Here is a 22,067-nt window from a genome sequence, read left to right on the forward strand (position 1 = left end):
GAGCATCGTGCCAAATAGAATCCTGCCTGCATATTTATCCACGAAGATGCCACCATGTTGTGCCATACCTCTACTCAACTGGAGTACTTTCTACTGGGTAGTCAGTAAGTGCTACCTCGTTGGGTAAATGTATGGTGCTTTTCCTACACTACAGCTGCGTAAAGGCCCAGAAGAGAAGTCTTCAGTGATCACCTGTGTCTGTGACTTTGCCACTGCGCTGATAGGCGCCGAGGTACCTCGAGTGAGCTGTCCATCACAGTGGGGGAAAGGGCGGGATAGGTTGCATAGCCTAGTCTGTGTGGGGAGGGGTTAAACTGGCGAGGCTTCTGTGCGAGTTCACATGCCTCTTGTTTATGAAGGGTCAGAGACCGATCAGCTCAGTAAATGATAAGAAAGCAGTCGGTGGTACCTCTTTGGGTGAATGTATTGTGCTTTTCCAGCACTGCAGCTGCGTAAAGGCCCAGAAGAGAAGTCTTCAGTGATCACCTGTGTCTGTGACTTTGCCACTGCGCTGATAGGCGCCGAGGTACCTCGAGTGAGCTGTCCATCACAGTGGGGGAAAGGGCGGGATAGGTTGCATAGCCTAGTCAGTGACTTTGCCACTGCGCTGATAGACGCCGAGGTACCTCGAGTGAGCTGTCCATCACAGTGGGGGAAAGGGCGGGATAGGTTGCATAGCCTAGTCTGTGTGGGGAGGGGTTAAACTGGCGAGGCTTCTGTGGGAGTTCACATGCCTCTTGTTTATGAAGGGTCAGAGACCGATCAGCTCAGTAAATGATAAGAAAGCAGTCGGTGGTACCTCTTTGGGTAAATGTATTGTGCTTTTCCAGCACTGCAGCTGCGTGAAGGCCCAGAAGAGAAGTCTTCAGTGATCACCTGTGTCTGTGACTTTCCCACTGCGCTGATAGGCGCCGAGGTACCTCGAGTGAGCGAGTGAGCTGTCCATCACAGTGGGGGAAAGGGCGGGATAGGTTGCATAGCCTAGTCTGTGTGGGGAGGGGTTAAACTGGCGAGGCTTCTGTGCGAGTTCACATGCCTCTTGTTTATGAAGGGTCAGAGACCGATCAGCTCAGTAAATGATAAGAAAGCAGTCGGTGGTACCTCTTTGGGTAAATGTATTGCGCTTTTCCCGCACTGCAGCTGCGTGAAGGCCCAGAAGAGTTGTATTCAGTGATCACCTGTGTCTGTGACTTTGCCACTGCGCCGATATGCGCCGAGGTACCTCGAGGGAGCTGTCCATCAAAGTGGGGTAAAGGGCTGGATAGGTTGCATAGCCTAGTGTGTGTGGGGAGGGGCCAAACTGGCGAGGCTTCTGTGCGTGTTCACTTGCCTCTTGTTTATGAAGGGTCAGAGACTGATCAGCTCAGTAAATGATAAGAAAGCAGTCGGTGGTACCTCTTTGGGTAAATGTATTGTGCTTTTCCAGCACTGCAGCTGTGTGAAGGCCCAGAAGAGTTGTCTCGAGGCACCACGTGTGTCTGTAACTTTGCCACCGCGCCGTTTGGCGCCAAGGTCCCTCGAGTGAGCTGTCCATCACAGTGGGGGAAAGGGCGGGAAGAGGTTGCATAGCCTAGTGTGTGGGGCGGGGCCAAACGGGCGGGGCTTCTGTACGAGTTCACATGCCTCTTGTTTATAAAGGGTCAGAGACCATCAGAGCATCAGATGAGGAGAAATCAGCCTCCTGGTCACTGGAAGTACAGGAGGATTGCGCTCGAGAAACTCGTGGATGCCTAGACCTCCATCACGGATTACAGCTAATTGTAGACTGTAGCCTCGACCTTGCTCACTAGGTTCTTGGGCTGATTATAATGCGTTACTGAAGTTTAGCTTCATCCGGGGCACGTGCTGTTTCTTTTGTATCTGTAAGTGCTTCCTGTTGAGGTTTAATTTTTGAAACAGGAGCATCGTGCCAAATAGAATCCTGCCTGCATAATTATCCACGAAGATGCCACCATGTTGTGCCATACCTCTACTCAACTGGAGTACTTTCTACTGGGTAGTCAGTAAGTGCTACCTCGTTGGGTAAATGTATGGTGCTTTTCCTACACTACAGCTGCGTAAAGGCCCAGAAGAGAAGTCTTCAGTGATCACCTGTGTCTGTGACTTTGCCACTGCGCTGATAGGCGCCGAGGTACCTCGAGTGAGCTGTCCATCACAGTGGGGGAAAGGGCGGGATAGGTTGCATAGCCTAGTGTGTGTGGGGAGGGGCCAAACTGGCGAGGCTTCTGTGCGTGTTCACTTGCCTCTTGTTTATGAAGGGTCAGAGACCGATTAGCGCAGCAAATGAGGAGAAAGCAGTCGGTGGTACCTCTTTGGGTGAATGTATTGTGCTTTTCCAGCACTGCAGCTGCGTAAAGGCCCAGAAGAGTTGTCTCGAGTGACCACGTGTGTCTGTAACTTTGCCACCGCGCCGTTTGGCGCCAAGGTCCCTCGAGTGAGCTGTCCATCACAGTGGGGGAAAGGGCGGGAAGAGGTTGCATAGCCTAGTGTGTGGGGCGGGGCCAAACGGGCCGGGCTTCTGTATGAGTTCACATGCCTCTTGTTTATAAAGGGTCAGAGACCATCAGAGCATCAGATGAGGAGAAATCAGCCTCCTGGTCACTGGAAGTACAGGAGGATTGCGCTCGAGAAACTCGTGGATGCCTAGACCTCCATCACGGATTACAGCTAATTGTAGACTGTAGCCTCGACCTTGCTCACTAGGTTCTTGGGCTGATTATAATGCGTTACTGAAGTTTAGCTTCATCCGGGGCACGTGCTGTTTCTTTTGTATCTGTAAGTGCTTCCTGTTGAGGTTTAATTTTTGAAACAGGAGCATCGTGCCAAATAGAATCCTGCCTGCATATTTATCCACGAAGATGCCACCATGTTGTGCCATACCTCTACTCAACTGGAGTACTTTCTACTGGGTAGTCAGTAAGTGCTACCTCGTTGGGTAAATGTATGGTGCTTTTCCTACACTACAGCTGCGTAAAGGCCCAGAAGAGAAGTCTTCAGTGATCACCTGTGTCTGTGACTTTGCCACTGCGCTGATAGGCGCCGAGGTACCTCGAGTGAGCTGTCCATCAAAGTGGGGGAAAGGGCGGGATAGGTTGCATAGCCTAGTCTGTGTGGGGAGGGGTTAAACTGGCGAGGCTTCTGTGCGAGTTCACATGCCTCTTGTTTATGAAGGGTCAGAGACCGATCAGCTCAGTAAATGATAAGAAAGCAGTCGGTGGTACCTCTTTGGGTGAATGTATTGTGCTTTTCCAGCACTGCAGCTGCGTAAAGGCCCAGAAGAGAAGTCTTCAGTGATCACCTGTGTCTGTGACTTTGCCACTGCGCTGATAGGCGCCGAGGTACCTCGAGTGAGCTGTCCATCACAGTGGGGGAAAGGGCGGGATAGGTTGCATAGCCTAGTCAGTGACTTTGCCACTGCGCTGATAGACGCCGAGGTACCTCGAGTGAGCTGTCCATCACAGTGGGGGAAAGGGCGGGATAGGTTGCATAGCCTAGTCTGTGTGGGGAGGGGTTAAACTGGCGAGGCTTCTGTGGGAGTTCACATGCCTCTTGTTTATGAAGGGTCAGAGACCGATCAGCTCAGTAAATGATAAGAAAGCAGTCGGTGGTACCTCTTTGGGTAAATGTATTGTGCTTTTCCAGCACTGCAGCTGCGTGAAGGCCCAGAAGAGAAGTCTTCAGTGATCACCTGTGTCTGTGACTTTCCCACTGCGCTGATAGGCGCCGAGGTACCTCGAGTGAGCGAGTGAGCTGTCCATCACAGTGGGGGAAAGGGCGGGATAGGTTGCATAGCCTAGTCTGTGTGGGGAGGGGTTAAACTGGCGAGGCTTCTGTGCGAGTTCACATGCCTCTTGTTTATGAAGGGTCAGAGACCGATCAGCTCAGTAAATGATAAGAAAGCAGTCGGTGGTACCTCTTTGGGTAAATGTATTGCGCTTTTCCCGCACTGCAGCTGCGTGAAGGCCCAGAAGAGTTGTATTCAGTGATCACCTGTGTCTGTGACTTTGCCACTGCGCCGATATGCGCCGAGGTACCTCGAGGGAGCTGTCCATCAAAGTGGGGTAAAGGGCTGGATAGGTTGCATAGCCTAGTGTGTGTGGGGAGGGGCCAAACTGGCGAGGCTTCTGTGCGTGTTCACTTGCCTCTTGTTTATGAAGGGTCAGAGACTGATCAGCTCAGTAAATGATAAGAAAGCAGTCGGTGGTACCTCTTTGGGTAAATGTATTGTGCTCTTCCAGCACTGCAGCTGCGTGAAGGCCCAGAAGAGTTGTCTCGAGTGACCACGTGTGTCTGTAACTTTGCCACCGCGCCGTTTGGCGCCAAGGTCCCTCGAGTGAGCTGTCCATCACAGTGGGGGAAAGGGCGGGAAGAGGTTGCATAGCCTAGTGTGTGGGGCGGGGCCAAACGGGCGGGGCTTCTGTACGAGTTCACATGCCTCTTGTTTATAAAGGGTCAGAGACCATCAGAGCATCAGATGAGGAGAAATCAGCCTCCTGGTCACTGGAAGTACAGGAGGATTGCGCTCGAGAAACTCGTGGATGCCTAGACCTCCATCACGGATTACAGCTAATTGTAGACTGTAGCCTCGACCTTGCTCACTAGGTTCTTGGGCTGATTATAATGCGTTACTGAAGTTTAGCTTCATCCGGGGCACGTGCTGTTTCTTTTGTATCTGTAAGTGCTTCCTGTTGAGGTTTAATTTTTGAAACAGGAGCATCGTGCCAAAATGAATCCTGCCTGCATATTTATCCACGAAGATGCCACCATGTTGTGCCATACCTCTACTCAACTGGAGTACTTTCTACTGGGTAGTCAGTAAGTGCTACCTCGTTGGGTAAATGTATGGTGCTTTTCCTACACTACAGCTGCGTAAAGGCCCAGAAGAGAAGTCTTCAGTGATCACCTGTGTCTGTGACTTTGCCACTGCGCTGATAGGCGCCGAGGTACCTCGAGTGAGCTGTCCATCACAGTGGGGGAAAGGGCGGGATAGGTTGCATAGCCTAGTCTGTGTGGGGAGGGGTTAAACTGGCGAGGCTTCTGTGCGAGTTCACATGCCTCTTGTTTATGAAGGGTCAGAGACCGATCAGCTCAGTAAATGATAAGAAAGCAGTCGGTGGTACCTCTTTGGGTGAATATATTGTGCTTTTCCAGCACTGCAGCTGCGTGAAGGCCCAGAAGAGTTGTATTCAGGGATCACCTGTGTCTGTAACGTTGCCGCTGCGCCGATAGGCGCCGAGGTACCTCGAGTGAGCAGTCCCTCACAGTGGTGGAAAGGGCGGATAGGTTGCATAGCCTAGTGTGTGTGGGGAGGGGCTAAACTGGCGAGGCTTCTGTGCGTGTTCACTTGCCTCTTGTTTATGAAGGGTCAGAGACCGATTAGCGCAGCAAATGAGGAGAAAGCAGTCGGTGGTACCTCTTTGGGTGAATGTATTGTGCTTTTCCAGCACTGCAGCTGCGTAAAGGCCCAGAAGAGTTGTCTCGAGTGACCACGTGTGTCTGTAACTTTGCCACCGCGCCGTTTGGCGCCAAGGTCCCTCGAGTGAGCTGTCCATCACAGTGGGGGAAAGGGCGGGAAGAGGTTGCATAGCCTAGTGTGTGGGGCGGGGCCAAACGGGCGGGGCTTCTGTACGAGTTCACATGCCTCTTGTTTATAAAGGGTCAGAGACCATCAGAGCATCAGATGAGGAGAAATCAGCCTCCTGGTCACTGGAAGTACAGGAGGATTGCGCTCGAGAAACTCGTGGATGCCTAGACCTCCATCACGGATTACAGCTAATTGTAGACTGTAGCCTCGACCTTGCTCACTAGGTTCTTGGGCTGATTATAATGCGTTACTGAAGTTTAGCTTCATCCGGGGCACGTGCTGTTTCTTTTGTATCTGTAAGTGCTTCCTGTTGAGGTTTAATTTTTGAAACAGGAGCATCGTGCCAAATAGAATCCTGCCTGCATATTTATCCACGAAGATGCCACCATGTTGTGCCATACCTCTACTCAACTGGAGTACTTTCTACTGGGTAGTCAGTAAGTGCTACCTCGTTGGGTAAATGTATGGTGCTTTTCCTACACTACAGCTGCGTAAAGGCCCAGAAGAGAAGTCTTCAGTGATCACCTGTGTCTGTGACTTTGCCACTGCGCTGATAGGCGCCGAGGTACCTCGAGTGAGCTGTCCATCACAGTGGGGGAAAGGGCGGGATAGGTTGCATAGCCTAGTCTGTGTGGGGAGGGGTTAAACTGGCGAGGCTTCTGTGCGAGTTCACATGCCTCTTGTTTATGAAGGGTCAGAGACCGATCAGCTCAGTAAATGATAAGAAAGCAGTCGGTGGTACCTCTTTGGGTGAATGTATTGTGCTTTTCCAGCACTGCAGCTGCGTAAAGGCCCAGAAGAGAAGTCTTCAGTGATCACCTGTGTCTGTGACTTTGCCACTGCGCTGATAGGCGCCGAGGTACCTCGAGTGAGCTGTCCATCACAGTGGGGGAAAGGGCGGGATAGGTTGCATAGCCTAGTCTGTGTGGGGAGGGGTTAAACTGGCGAGGCTTCTGTGCGAGTTCACATGCCTCTTGTTTATGAAGGGTCAGAGACCGATCAGCTCAGTAAATGATAAGAAAGCAGTCGGTGGTACCTCTTTGGGTGAATGTATTGTGCTTTTCCAGCACTGCAGCTGCGTAAAGGCCCAGAAGAGAAGTCTTCAGTGATCACCTGTGTCTGTGACTTTGCCACTGCGCTGATATGCGCCGAGGTACCTCGAGGGAGCTGTCCATCAAAGTGGGGTAAAGGGCTGGATAGGTTGCATAGCCTAGTGTGTGTGGGGAGGGGCCAAACTGGCGAGGCTTCTGTGCGTGTTCACTTGCCTCTTGTTTATGAAGGGTCAGAGACTGATCAGCTCAGTAAATGATAAGAAAGCAGTCGGTGGTACCTCTTTGGGTAAATGTATTGTGCTTTTCCAGCACTGCAGCTGTGTGAAGGCCCAGAAGAGTTGTCTCGAGTGACCACGTGTGTCTGTAACTTTGCCACTGCGCCGTTTGGCGCCAAGGTCCCTCGAGTGAGCTGTCCATCACAGTGGGGGAAAGGGCGGAAGATATTGCATAGCCTAGTGTGTGGGGCGGGGCCAAACGGGCGGGGCTTCTGTGCGAGTTCACATGCCTCTTGTTTATGAAGGGTCAGAGACCGATCAGCTCAGTAAATGATAAGAAAGCAGTCGGTGGTACCTCTTTGGGTGAATATATTGTGCTTTTCCAGCACTGCAGCTGCGTGAAGGCCCAGAAGAGTTGTATTCAGGGATCACCTGTGTCTGTAACGTTGCCGCTGCGCCGATAGGCGCCGAGGTACCTCGAGTGAGCAGTCCATCACAGTGGTGGAAAGGGCGGATAGGTTGCATAGCCTAGTGTGTGTGGGGAGGGGCTAAACTGGCGAGGCTTCTGTGCGTGTTCACTTGCCTCTTGTTTATGAAGGGTCAGAGACCGATTAGCGCAGAAAATGAGGAGAAAGCAGTCGGTGGTACCTCTTTGGGTGAATGTATTGTGCTTTTCCAGCACTGCAGCTGCGTAAAGGCCCAGAAGAGTTGTCTCGAGTGACCACGTGTGTCTGTAACTTTGCCACCGCGCCGTTTGGCGCCAAGGTCCCTCGAGTGAGCTGTCCATCACAGTGGGGGAAAGGGCGGGAAGAGGTTGCATAGCCTAGTGTGTGGGGCGGGGCCAAACGGGCGGGGCTTCTGTACGAGTTCACATGCCTCTTGTTTATAAAGGGTCAGAGACCATCAGAGCATCAGATGAGGAGAAATCAGCCTCCTGGTCACTGGAAGTACAGGAGGATTGCGCTCGAGAAACTCGTGGATGCCTAGACCTCCATCACGGATTACAGCTAATTGTAGACTGTAGCCTCGACCTTGCTCACTAGGTTCTTGGGCTGATTATAATGCGTTACTGAAGTTTAGCTTCATCCGGGGCACGTGCTGTTTCTTTTGTATCTGTAAGTGCTTCCTGTTGAGGTTTAATTTTTGAAACAGGAGCATCGTGCCAAATAGAATCCTGCCTGCATATTTATCCACGAAGATGCCACCATTTTGTGCCATACCTCTACTCAACTGGAGTACTTTCTCCTGGGTAGTCAGTAAGTGCTACCTCGTTGGGTAAATGTATGGTGCTTTTCCTACACTACAGCTGCGTAAAGGCCCAGAAGAGAAGTCTTCAGTGATCACCTGTGTCTGTGACTTTGCCACTGCGCTGATAGGCGCCGAGGTACCTCGAGTGAGCTGTCCATCACAGTGGGGGAAAGGGCGGGATAGGTTGCATAGCCTAGTCTGTGTGGGGAGGGGTTAAACTGGCGAGGCTTCTGTGCGAGTTCACATGCCTCTTGTTTATGAAGGGTCAGAGACCGATCAGCTCAGTAAATGATAAGAAAGCAGTCGGTGGTACCTCTTTGGGTGAATGTATTGTGCTTTTCCAGCACTGCAGCTGCGTAAAGGCCCAGAAGAGAAGTCTTCAGTGATCACCTGTGTCTGTGACTTTGCCACTGCGCTGATAGGCGCCGAGGTACCTCGAGTGAGCTGTCCATCACAGTGGGGGAAAGGGCGGGATAGGTTGCATAGCCTAGTCTGTGTGGGGAGGGGTTAAACTGGCGAGGCTTCTGTGCGAGTTCACATGCCTCTTGTTTATGAAGGGTCAGAGACCGATCAGCTCAGTAAATGATAAGAAAGCAGTCGGTGGTACCTCTTTGGGTAAATGTATTGCGCTTTTCCAGCACTGCAGCTGCGTGAAGGCCCAGAAGAGTTGTATTCAGTGATCACCTGTGTCTGTGACTTTGCCACTGCGCCGATATGCGCCGAGGTACCTCGAGGGAGCTGTCCATCAAAGTGGGGTAAAGGGCTGGATAGGTTGCATAGCCTAGTGTGTGTGGGGAGGGGCCAAACTGGCGAGGCTTCTGTGCGTGTTCACTTGCCTCTTGTTTATGAAGGGTCAGAGACTGATCAGCTCAGTAAATGATAAGAAAGCAGTCGGTGGTACCTCTTTGGGTGAATGTATTGTGCTTTTCCAGCACTGCAGCTGCGTAAAGGCCCAGAAGAGTTGTCTCGAGTGACCACGTGTGTCTGTAACTTTGCCACCGCGCCGTTTGGCGCCAAGGTCCCTCGAGTGAGCTGTCCATCACAGTGGGGGAAAGGGCGGGAAGAGGTTGCATAGCCTAGTGTGTGGGGCGGGGCCAAACGGGCCGGGCTTCTGTACGAGTTCACATGCCTCTTGTTTATAAAGGGTCAGAGACCATCAGAGCATCAGATGAGGAGAAATCAGCCTCCTGGTCACTGGAAGTACAGGAGGATTGCGCTCGAGAAACTCGTGGATGCCTAGACCTCCATCACGGATTACAGCTAATTGTAGACTGTAGCCTCGACCTTGCTCACTAGGTTCTTGGGCTGATTATAATGCGTTACTGAAGTTTAGCTTCATCCGGGGCACGTGCTGTTTCTTTTGTATCTGTAAGTGCTTCCTGTTGAGGTTTAATTTTTGAAACAGGAGCATCGTGCCAAATAGAATCCTGCCTGCATATTTATCCACGAAGATGCCACCATGTTGTGCCATACCTCTACTCAACTGGAGTACTTTCTACTGGGTAGTCAGTAAGTGCTACCTCGTTGGGTAAATGTATGGTGCTTTTCCTACACTACAGCTGCGTAAAGGCCCAGAAGAGAAGTCTTCAGTGATCACCTGTGTCTGTGACTTTGCCACTGCGCTGATAGGCGCCGAGGTACCTCGAGTGAGCTGTCCATCACAGTGGGGGAAAGGGCGGGATAGGTTGCATAGCCTAGTCTGTGTGGGGAGGGGTTAAACTGGCGAGGCTTCTGTGCGAGTTCACATGCCTCTTGTTTATGAAGGGTCAGAGACCGATCAGCTCAGTAAATGATAAGAAAGCAGTCGGTGGTACCTCTTTGGGTGAATATATTGTGCTTTTCCAGCACTGCAGCTGCGTGAAGGCCCAGAAGAGTTGTATTCAGGGATCACCTGTGTCTGTAACGTTGCCACTGCGCCGATAGCCGCCGAGGTACCTCGAGTGAGCAGTCCATCACAGTGGTGGAAAGGGCGGATAGGTTGCATAGCCTAGTGTGTGTGGGGAGGGGCTAAACTGGCGAGGCTTCTGTGCGTGTTCACTTGCCTCTTGTTTATGAAGGGTCAGAGACCGATTAGCGCAGCAAATGAGGAGAAAGCAGTCGGTGGTACCTCTTTGGGTGAATGTATTGTGCTTTTCCAGCACTGCAGCTGCGTAAAGGCCCAGAAGAGTTGTCTCGAGTGACCACGTGTGTCTGTAACTTTGCCACCGCGCCGTTTGGCGCCAAGGTCCCTCGAGTGAGCTGTCCATCACAGTGGGGGAAAGGGCGGGAAGAGGTTGCATAGCCTATTGTGTGGGGCGGGGCCAAACGGGCGGGGCTTCTGTACGAGTTCACATGCCTCTTGTTTATAAAGGGTCAGAGACCATCAGAGCATCAGATGAGGAGAAATCAGCCTCCTGGTCACTGGAAGTACAGGAGGATTGCGCTCGAGAAACTCGTGGATGCCTAGACCTCCATCACGGATTACAGCTAATTGTAGACTGTAGCCTAGACCTTGCTCACTAGGTTCTTGGGCTGATTATAATGCGTTACTGAAGTTTAGCTTCATCCGGGGCACGTGCTGTTTCTTTTGTATCTGTAAGTGCTTCCTGTTGAGGTTTAATTTTTGAAACAGGAGCATCGTGCCAAAATGAATCCTGCCTGCATATTTATCCACGAAGATGCCACCATGTTGTGCCATACCTCTACTCAACTGGAGTACTTTCTACTGGGTAGTCAGTAAGTGCTACCTCGTTGGGTAAATGTATGGTGCTTTTCCTACACTACAGCTGCGTAAAGGCCCAGAAGAGAAGTCTTCAGTGATCACCTGTGTCTGTGACTTTGCCACTGCGCTGATAGGCGCCGAGGTACCTCGAGTGAGCTGTCCATCACAGTGGGGGAAAGGGCGGGAATAGGTTGCATAGCCTAGTCTGTGTGGGGAGGGGTTAAACTGGCGAGGCTTCTGTGCGAGTTCACATGCCTCTTGTTTATGAAGGGTCAGAGACCGATCAGCTCAGTAAATGATAAGAAAGCAGTCGGTGGTACCTCTTTGGGTGAATGTATTGTGCTTTTCCAGCACTGCAGCTGCGTAAAGGCCCAGAAGAGAAGTCTTCAGTGATCACCTGTGTCTGTGACTTTGCCACTGCGCTGATAGGCGCCGAGGTACCTCGAGTGAGCTGTCCATCACAGTGGGGGAAAGGGCGGGATAGGTTGCATAGCCTAGACAGTGACTTTGCCACTGCGCTGATAGGCGCCGAGGTACCTCGAGTGAGCTGTCCATCACAGTGGGGTAAAGGGCTGGATAGGTTGCATAGCCTAGTGTGTGTGGGGAGGGGCCAAACTGGCGAGGCTTCTGTGCGTGTTCACTTGCCTCTTGTTTATGAAGGGTCAGAGACTGATCAGCTCAGTAAATGATAAGAAAGCAGTCGGTGGTACCTCTTTGGGTAAATGTATTGTGCTTTTCCAGCACTGCAGCTGCGTGAAGGCCCAGAAGAGTTGTCTCGAGTGACCACGTGTGTCTGTAACTTTGCCACCGCGCCGTTTGGCGCCAAGGTCCCTCGAGTGAGGTGTCCATCACAGTGGGGGAAAGGGCGGGAAGAGGTTGCATAGCCTAGTGTGTGGGGCGGGGCCAAACGGGCGGGGCTTCTGTACGAGTTCACATGCCTCTTGTTTATAAAGGGTCAGAGACCATCAGAGCATCAGATGAGGAGAAATCAGCCTCCTGGTCACTGGAAGTACAGGAGGATTGCGCTCGAGAAACTCGAGGATGCCTAGACCTCCATCACGGATTACAGCTAATTTAGACTGTAGCCTCGACCTTGCTCACTAGGTTCTTGGGCTGATTATAATGCGTTACTGAAGTTTAGCTTCAACCGGGGCACGTGCTGTTTCTTTTGTATATGTAAGTGCTTCCTGTTGAGGTTTAATTTTTGAAACAGGAGCATCGTGCCAAAATGAATCCTGCCTGCATATTTATCCACGAAGATGCCACCATGTTGTGCCATACCTCTACTCAACTGGAGTACTTTCTACTGGGTAGTCAGTAAGTGCTACCTCGTTGGGTAAATGTATGGTGCTTTTCCTACACTACAGCTGCGTAAAGGCCCAGAAGAGAAGTCTTCAGTGATCACCTGTGTCTGTGACTTTGCCACTGCGCTGATAGGCGCCGAGGTACCTCGAGTGAGCTGTCCATCACAGTGGGGGAAAGGGCGGGATAGGTTGCATAGCCTAGTCTGTGTGGGGAGGGGTTAAACTGGCGAGGCTTCTGTGCGAGTTCACATGCCTCTTGTTTATGAAGGGTCAGAGACCGATCAGCTCAGTAAATGATAAGAAAGCAGTCGGTGGTACCTCTTTGGGTGAATGTATTGTGCTTTTCCAGCACTGCAGCTGCGTAAAGGCCCAGAAGAGAAGTCTTCAGTGATCACCTGTGTCTGTGACTTTGCCACTGCGCTGATAGGCGCCGAGGTACCTCGAGTGAGCTGTCCATCACAGTGGGGGAAAGGGTGGGATAGGTTGCATAGCCTAGTCAGTCACTTTGCCACTGCGCTGATAGGCGCCGAGGTACCTGAGTGAGCTGTCCATCACAGTGGGGGAAAGGGCGGGATAGGTTGCATAGCCTAGTCTGTGTGGGGAGGGGTTAAACTGGCGAGGCTTCTGTGCAAGTTCACATGCCTCTTGTTTATGAAGGGTCAGAGACCGATCAGCTCAGTAAATGATAAGAAAGCAGTCGGTGGTACCTCTTTGGGTGAATGTATTGTGCTTTTCCAGCACTGCAGCTGCGTGAAGGCCCAGAAGAGTTGTATTCAGGGATCACCTGTGTCTGTAACGTTGCCACTGCGCCGATAGGCGCCGAGGTACCTCGAGTGAGCTGTCCATCACCGTGGGGTAAAGGGCTGGATAGGTTGCATAGCCTAGTGTGTGTGGGGAGGGGCCAAACTGGCGAGGCTTCTGTGCGTGTTCACTTGCCTCTTGTTTATGAAGGGTCAGAGACTGATCAGCTCAGTAAATGATAAGAAAGCAGTCGGTGGTACCTCTTTGGGTAAATGTATTGTGCTTTTCCAGCACTGCAGCTGTGTGAAGGCCCAGAAGAGTTGTCTCGAGTGACCACGTGTGTCTGTAACTTTGCCACCGCGCCGTTTGGCGCCAAGGTCCCTCGAGTGAGCTGTCCATCACAGTGGGGGAAAGGGCGGGAAGAGGTTGCATAGCCTAGTGTGTGGGGCGGGGCCAAACGGGCGGGGCTTCTGTACGAGTTCACATGCCTCTTGTTTATAAAGGGTCAGAGACCATCAGAGCATCAGATGAGGAGAAATCAGCCTCCTGGTCACTGGAAGTACAGGAGGATTGCGCTCGAGAAACTCGTGGATGCCTAGACCTCCATCACGGATTACAGCTAATTTTAGACTGTAGCCTCGACCTTGCTCACTAGGTTCTTGGGCTGATTATAATGCGTTACTGAAGTTTAGCTTCAACCGGGGCACGTGCTGTTTCTTTTGTATATGTAAGTGCTTCCTGTTGAGGTTTAATTTTTGAAACAGGAGCATCGTGCCAAAATGAATCCTGCCTGCATATTTATCCACGAAGATGCCACCATGTTGTGCCATACCTCTACTCAACTGGAGTACTTTCTACTGGGTAGTCAGTAAGTGCTACCTCGTTGGGTAAATGTATGGTGCTTTTCCTACACTACAGCTGCGTAAAGGCCCAGAAGAGAAGTCTTCAGTGATCACCTGTGTCTGTGACTTTGCCACTGCGCTGATAGGCGCCGAGGTACCTCGAGTGAGCTGTCCATCACAGTGGGGGAAAGGGCGGGATAGGTTGCATAGCCTAGTGTGTGTGGGGAGGGGCCAAACTGGCGAGGCTTCTGTGCGTGTTCACTTGCCTCTTGTTTATGAAGGGTCAGAGACCGATTAGTGCAGCAAATGAGGAGAAAGCAGTCGGTGGTACCTCTTTGGGTGAATGTATTGTGCTTTTTCAGCACTGCAGCTGCGTAAAGGCCCAGAAGAGTTGTCTCGAGTGACCACGTGTGTCTGTAACTTTGCCACCGCGCCGTTTGGCGCCAAGGTCCCTCGAGTGAGCTGTCCATCACAGTGGGGGAAAGGGCGGGAAGAGGTTGCATAGCCTAGTGTGTGGGGCGGGGCCAAACGGGCCGGGCTTCTGTACGAGTTCACATGCCTCTTGTTTATAAAGGGTCAGAGACCATCAGAGCATCAGATGAGGAGAAATCAGCCTCCTGGTCACTGGAAGTACAGGAGGATTGCGCTCGAGAAACTCGTGGATGCCTAGACCTCCATCACGGATTACAGCTAATTGTAGACTGTAGCCTCGACCTTGCTCACTAGGTTCTTGGGCTGATTATAATGCGTTACTGAAGTTTAGCTTCATCCGGGGCACGTGCTGTTTCTTTTGTATCTGTAAGTGCTTCCTGTTGAGGTTTAATTTTTGAAACAGGAGCATCGTGCCAAATAGAATCCTGCCTGCATATTTATCCACGAAGATGCCACCATGTTGTGCCATACCTCTACTCAACTGGAGTACTTTCTACTGGGTAGTCAGTAAGTGCTACCTCGTTGGGTAAATGTATGGTGCTTTTCCTACACTACAGCTGCGTAAAGGCCCAGAAGAGAAGTCTTCAGTGATCACCTGTGTCTGTGACTTTGCCACTGCGCTGATAGGCGCCGAGGTACCTCGAGTGAGCTGTCCATCACAGTGGGGGAAAGGGCGGGATAGGTTGCATAGCCTAGTGTGTGTGGGGAGGGGCCAAACTGGCGAGGCTTCTGTGCGTGTTCACTTGCCTCTTGTTTATGAAGGGTCAGAGACCGATTAGCGCAGCAAATGAGGAGAAAGCAGTCGGTGGTACCTCTTTGGGTGAATGTATTGTGCTTTTCCAGCACTGCAGCTGCGTAAAGGCCCAGAAGAGTTGTCTCGAGTGACCACATGTGTCTGTAACTTTGCCACCGCGCCGTTTGGCGCCAAGGTCCCTCGAGTGAGCTGTCCATCACAGTGGGGGAAAGGGCGGGAAGAGGTTGCATAGCCTAGTGTGTGGGGCGGGGCCAAACGGGCCGGGCTTCTGTATGAGTTCACATGCCTCTTGTTTATAAAGGGTCAGAGACCATCAGAGCATCAGATGAGGAGAAATCAGCCTCCTGGTCACTGGAAGTACAGGAGGATTGCGCTCGAGAAACTCGTGGATGCCTAGACCTCCATCACGGATTACAGCTAATTGTAGACTGTAGCCTCGACCTTGCTCACTAGGTTCTTGGGCTGATTATAATGCGTTACTGAAGTTTAGCTTCATCCGGGGCACGTGCTGTTTCTTTTGTATCTGTAAGTGCTTCCTGTTGAGGTTTAATTTTTGAAACAGGAGCATCGTGCCAAATAGAATCCTGCCTGCATATTTATCCACGAAGATGCCACCATGTTGTGCCATACCTCTACTCAACTGGAGTACTTTCTACTGGGTAGTCAGTAAGTGCTACCTCGTTGGGTAAATGTATGGTGCTTTTCCTACACTACAGCTGCGTAAAGGCCCAGAAGAGAAGTCTTCAGTGATCACCTGTGTCTGTGACTTTGCCACTGCGCTGATAGGCGCCGAGGTACCTCGAGTGAGCTGTCCATCAAAGTGGGGGAAAGGGCGGGATAGGTTGCATAGCCTAGTCTGTGTGGGGAGGGGTTAAACTGGCGAGGCTTCTGTGCGAGTTCACATGCCTCTTGTTTATGAAGGGTCAGAGACCGATCAGCTCAGTAAATGATAAGAAAGCAGTCGGTGGTACCTCTTTGGGTGAATGTATTGTGCTTTTCCAGCACTGCAGCTGCGTAAAGGCCCAGAAGAGAAGTCTTCAGTGATCACCTGTGTCTGTGACTTTGCCACTGCGCTGATAGGCGCCGAGGTACCTCGAGTGAGCTGTCCATCACAGTGGGGGAAAGGGCGGGATAGGTTGCATAGCCTAGTCAGTGACTTTGCCACTGCGCTGATAGACGCCGAGGTACCTCGAGTGAGCTGTCCATCACAGTGGGGGAAAGGGCGGGATAGGTTGCATAGCCTAGTCTGTGTGGGGAGGGGTTAAACTGGCGAGGCTTCTGTGGGAGTTCACATGCCTCTTGTTTATGAAGGGTCAGAGACCGATCAGCTCAGTAAATGATAAGAAAGCAGTCGGTGGTACCTCTTTGGGTAAATGTATTGTGCTTTTCCAGCACTGCAGCTGCGTGAAGGCCCAGAAGAGAAGTCTTCAGTGATCACCTGTGTCTGTGACTTTCCCACTGCGCTGATAGGCGCCGAGGTACCTCGAGTGAGCGAGTGAGCTGTCCATCACAGTGGGGGAAAGGGCGGGATAGGTTGCATAGCCTAGTCTGTGTGGGGAGGGGTTAAACTGGCGAGGCTTCTGTGCGAGTTCACATGCCTCTTGTTTATGAAGGGTCAGAGACCGATCAGCTCAGTAAATGATAAGAAAGCAGTCGGTGGTACCTCTTTGGGTAAATGTATTGCGCTTTTCCCGCACTGCAGCTGCGTGAAGGCCCAGAAGAGTTGTATTCAGTGATCACCTGTGTCTGTGACTTTGCCACTGCGCCGATATGCGCCGAGGTACCTCGAGGGAGCTGTCCATCAAAGTGGGGTAAAGGGCTGGATAGGTTGCATAGCCTAGTGTGTGTGGGGAGGGGCCAAACTGGCGAGGCTTCTGTGCGTGTTCACTTGCCTCTTGTTTATGAAGGGTCAGAGACTGATCAGCTCAGTAAATGATAAGAAAGCAGTCGGTGGTACCTCTTTGGGTAAATGTATTGTGCTCTTCCAGCACTGCAGCTGCGTGAAGGCCCAGAAGAGTTGTCTCGAGTGACCACGTGTGTCTGTAACTTTGCCACCGCGCCGTTTGGCGCCAAGGTCCCTCGAGTGAGCTGTCCATCACAGTGGGGGAAAGGGCGGGAAGAGGTTGCATAGCCTAGTGTGTGGGGCGGGGCCAAACGGGCGGGGCTTCTGTACGAGTTCACATGCCTCTTGTTTATAAAGGGTCAGAGACCATCAGAGCATCAGATGAGGAGAAATCAGCCTCCTGGTCACTGGAAGTACAGGAGGATTGCGCTCGAGAAACTCGTGGATGCCTAGACCTCCATCACGGATTACAGCTAATTGTAGACTGTAGCCTCGACCTTGCTCACTAGGTTCTTGGGCTGATTATAATGCGTTACTGAAGTTTAGCTTCATCCGGGGCACGTGCTGTTTCTTTTGTATCTGTAAGTGCTTCCTGTTGAGGTTTAATTTTTGAAACAGGAGCATCGTGCCAAAATGAATCCTGCCTGCATATTTATCCACGAAGATGCCACCATGTTGTGCCATACCTCTACTCAACTGGAGTACTTTCTACTGGGTAGTCAGTAAGTGCTACCTCGTTGGGTAAATGTATGGTGCTTTTCCTACACTACAGCTGCGTAAAGGCCCAGAAGAGAAGTCTTCAGTGATCACCTGTGTCTGTGACTTTGCCACTGCGCTGATAGGCGCCGAGGTACCTCGAGTGAGCTGTCCATCACAGTGGGGGAAAGGGCGGGATAGGTTGCATAGCCTAGTCTGTGTGGGGAGGGGTTAAACTGGCGAGGCTTCTGTGCGAGTTCACATGCCTCTTGTTTATGAAGGGTCAGAGACCGATCAGCTCAGTAAATGATAAGAAAGCAGTCGGTGGTACCTCTTTGGGTGAATATATTGTGCTTTTCCAGCACTGCAGCTGCGTGAAGGCCCAGAAGAGTTGTATTCAGGGATCACCTGTGTCTGTAACGTTGCCGCTGCGCCGATAGGCGCCGAGGTACCTCGAGTGAGCAGTCCCTCACAGTGGTGGAAAGGGCGGATAGGTTGCATAGCCTAGTGTGTGTGGGGAGGGGCTAAACTGGCGAGGCTTCTGTGCGTGTTCACTTGCCTCTTGTTTATGAAGGGTCAGAGACCGATTAGCGCAGCAAATGAGGAGAAAGCAGTCGGTGGTACCTCTTTGGGTGAATGTATTGTGCTTTTCCAGCACTGCAGCTGCGTAAAGGCCCAGAAGAGTTGTCTCGAGTGACCACGTGTGTCTGTAACTTTGCCACCGCGCCGTTTGGCGCCAAGGTCCCTCGAGTGAGCTGTCCATCACAGTGGGGGAAAGGGCGGGAAGAGGTTGCATAGCCTAGTGTGTGGGGCGGGGCCAAACGGGCGGGGCTTCTGTACGAGTTCACATGCCTCTTGTTTATAAAGGGTCAGAGACCATCAGAGCATCAGATGAGGAGAAATCAGCCTCCTGGTCACTGGAAGTACAGGAGGATTGCGCTCGAGAAACTCGTGGATGCCTAGACCTCCATCACGGATTACAGCTAATTGTAGACTGTAGCCTCGACCTTGCTCACTAGGTTCTTGGGCTGATTATAATGCGTTACTGAAGTTTAGCTTCATCCGGGGCACGTGCTGTTTCTTTTGTATCTGTAAGTGCTTCCTGTTGAGGTTTAATTTTTGAAACAGGAGCATCGTGCCAAATAGAATCCTGCCTGCATATTTATCCACGAAGATGCCACCATGTTGTGCCATACCTCTACTCAACTGGAGTACTTTCTACTGGGTAGTCAGTAAGTGCTACCTCGTTGGGTAAATGTATGGTGCTTTTCCTACACTACAGCTGCGTAAAGGCCCAGAAGAGAAGTCTTCAGTGATCACCTGTGTCTGTGACTTTGCCACTGCGCTGATAGGCGCCGAGGTACCTCGAGTGAGCTGTCCATCACAGTGGGGGAAAGGGCGGGATAGGTTGCATAGCCTAGTCTGTGTGGGGAGGGGTTAAACTGGCGAGGCTTCTGTGCGAGTTCACATGCCTCTTGTTTATGAAGGGTCAGAGACCGATCAGCTCAGTAAATGATAAGAAAGCAGTCGGTGGTACCTCTTTGGGTGAATGTATTGTGCTTTTCCAGCACTGCAGCTGCGTAAAGGCCCAGAAGAGAAGTCTTCAGTGATCACCTGTGTCTGTGACTTTGCCACTGCGCTGATAGGCGCCGAGGTACCTCGAGTGAGCTGTCCATCACAGTGGGGGAAAGGGCGGGATAGGTTGCATAGCCTAGTCTGTGTGGGGAGGGGTTAAACTGGCGAGGCTTCTGTGCGAGTTCACATGCCTCTTGTTTATGAAGGGTCAGAGACCGATCAGCTCAGTAAATGATAAGAAAGCAGTCGGTGGTACCTCTTTGGGTGAATGTATTGTGCTTTTCCAGCACTGCAGCTGCGTAAAGGCCCAGAAGAGAAGTCTTCAGTGATCACCTGTGTCTGTGACTTTGCCACTGCGCTGATATGCGCCGAGGTACCTCGAGGGAGCTGTCCATCAAAGTGGGGTAAAGGGCTGGATAGGTTGCATAGCCTAGTGTGTGTGGGGAGGGGCCAAACTGGCGAGGCTTCTGTGCGTGTTCACTTGCCTCTTGTTTATGAAGGGTCAGAGACTGATCAGCTCAGTAAATGATAAGAAAGCAGTCGGTGGTACCTCTTTGGGTAAATGTATTGTGCTTTTCCAGCACTGCAGCTGTGTGAAGGCCCAGAAGAGTTGTCTCGAGTGACCACGTGTGTCTGTAACTTTGCCACTGCGCCGTTTGGCGCCAAGGTCCCTCGAGTGAGCTGTCCATCACAGTGGGGGAAAGGGCGGAAGATATTGCATAGCCTAGTGTGTGGGGCGGGGCCAAACGGGCGGGGCTTCTGTGCGAGTTCACATGCCTCTTGTTTATGAAGGGTCAGAGACCGATCAGCTCAGTAAATGATAAGAAAGCAGTCGGTGGTACCTCTTTGGGTGAATATATTGTGCTTTTCCAGCACTGCAGCTGCGTGAAGGCCCAGAAGAGTTGTATTCAGGGATCACCTGTGTCTGTAACGTTGCCGCTGCGCCGATAGGCGCCGAGGTACCTCGAGTGAGCAGTCCATCACAGTGGTGGAAAGGGCGGATAGGTTGCATAGCCTAGTGTGTGTGGGGAGGGGCTAAACTGGCGAGGCTTCTGTGCGTGTTCACTTGCCTCTTGTTTATGAAGGGTCAGAGACCGATTAGCGCAGAAAATGAGGAGAAAGCAGTCGGTGGTACCTCTTTGGGTGAATGTATTGTGCTTTTCCAGCACTGCAGCTGCGTAAAGGCCCAGAAGAGTTGTCTCGAGTGACCACGTGTGTCTGTAACTTTGCCACCGCGCCGTTTGGCGCCAAGGTCCCTCGAGTGAGCTGTCCATCACAGTGGGGGAAAGGGCGGGAAGAGGTTGCATAGCCTAGTGTGTGGGGCGGGGCCAAACGGGCGGGGCTTCTGTACGAGTTCACATGCCTCTTGTTTATAAAGGGTCAGAGACCATCAGAGCATCAGATGAGGAGAAATCAGCCTCCTGGTCACTGGAAGTACAGGAGGATTGCGCTCGAGAAACTCGTGGATGCCTAGACCTCCATCACGGATTACAGCTAATTGTAGACTGTAGCCTCGACCTTGCTCACTAGGTTCTTGGGCTGATTATAATGCGTTACTGAAGTTTAGCTTCATCCGGGGCACGTGCTGTTTCTTTTGTATCTGTAAGTGCTTCCTGTTGAGGTTTAATTTTTGAAACAGGAGCATCGTGCCAAATAGAATCCTGCCTGCATATTTATCCACGAAGATGCCACCATTTTGTGCCATACCTCTACTCAACTGGAGTACTTTCTCCTGGGTAGTCAGTAAGTGCTACCTCGTTGGGTAAATGTATGGTGCTTTTCCTACACTACAGCTGCGTAAAGGCCCAGAAGAGAAGTCTTCAGTGATCACCTGTGTCTGTGACTTTGCCACTGCGCTGATAGGCGCCGAGGTACCTCGAGTGAGCTGTCCATCACAGTGGGGGAAAGGGCGGGATAGGTTGCATAGCCTAGTCTGTGTGGGGAGGGGTTAAACTGGCGAGGCTTCTGTGCGAGTTCACATGCCTCTTGTTTATGAAGGGTCAGAGACCGATCAGCTCAGTAAATGATAAGAAAGCAGTCGGTGGTACCTCTTTGGGTGAATGTATTGTGCTTTTCCAGCACTGCAGCTGCGTAAAGGCCCAGAAGAGAAGTCTTCAGTGATCACCTGTGTCTGTGACTTTGCCACTGCGCTGATAGGCGCCGAGGTACCTCGAGTGAGCTGTCCATCACAGTGGGGGAAAGGGCGGGATAGGTTGCATAGCCTAGTCTGTGTGGGGAGGGGTTAAACTGGCGAGGCTTCTGTGCGAGTTCACATGCCTCTTGTTTATGAAGGGTCAGAGACCGATCAGCTCAGTAAATGATAAGAAAGCAGTCGGTGGTACCTCTTTGGGTAAATGTATTGCGCTTTTCCAGCACTGCAGCTGCGTGAAGGCCCAGAAGAGTTGTATTCAGTGATCACCTGTGTCTGTGACTTTGCCACTGCGCCGATATGCGCCGAGGTACCTCGAGGGAGCTGTCCATCAAAGTGGGGTAAAGGGCTGGATAGGTTGCATAGCCTAGTGTGTGTGGGGAGGGGCCAAACTGGCGAGGCTTCTGTGCGTGTTCACTTGCCTCTTGTTTATGAAGGGTCAGAGACTGATCAGCTCAGTAAATGATAAGAAAGCAGTCGGTGGTACCTCTTTGGGTGAATGTATTGTGCTTTTCCAGCACTGCAGCTGCGTAAAGGCCCAGAAGAGTTGTCTCGAGTGACCACGTGTGTCTGTAACTTTGCCACCGCGCCGTTTGGCGCCAAGGTCCCTCGAGTGAGCTGTCCATCACAGTGGGGGAAAGGGCGGGAAGAGGTTGCATAGCCTAGTGTGTGGGGCGGGGCCAAACGGGCCGGGCTTCTGTACGAGTTCACATGCCTCTTGTTTATAAAGGGTCAGAGACCATCAGAGCATCAGATGAGGAGAAATCAGCCTCCTGGTCACTGGAAGTACAGGAGGATTGCGCTCGAGAAACTCGTGGATGCCTAGACCTCCATCACGGATTACAGCTAATTGTAGACTGTAGCCTCGACCTTGCTCACTAGGTTCTTGGGCTGATTATAATGCGTTACTGAAGTTTAGCTTCATCCGGGG

The sequence above is a fragment of the Lissotriton vulgaris genome, chromosome 8, assembly GCF_964263255.1.
Source record: "Lissotriton vulgaris chromosome 8, aLisVul1.2, whole genome shotgun sequence".
Taxonomy (NCBI): Eukaryota; Metazoa; Chordata; class Amphibia; order Caudata; family Salamandridae; genus Lissotriton; species Lissotriton vulgaris.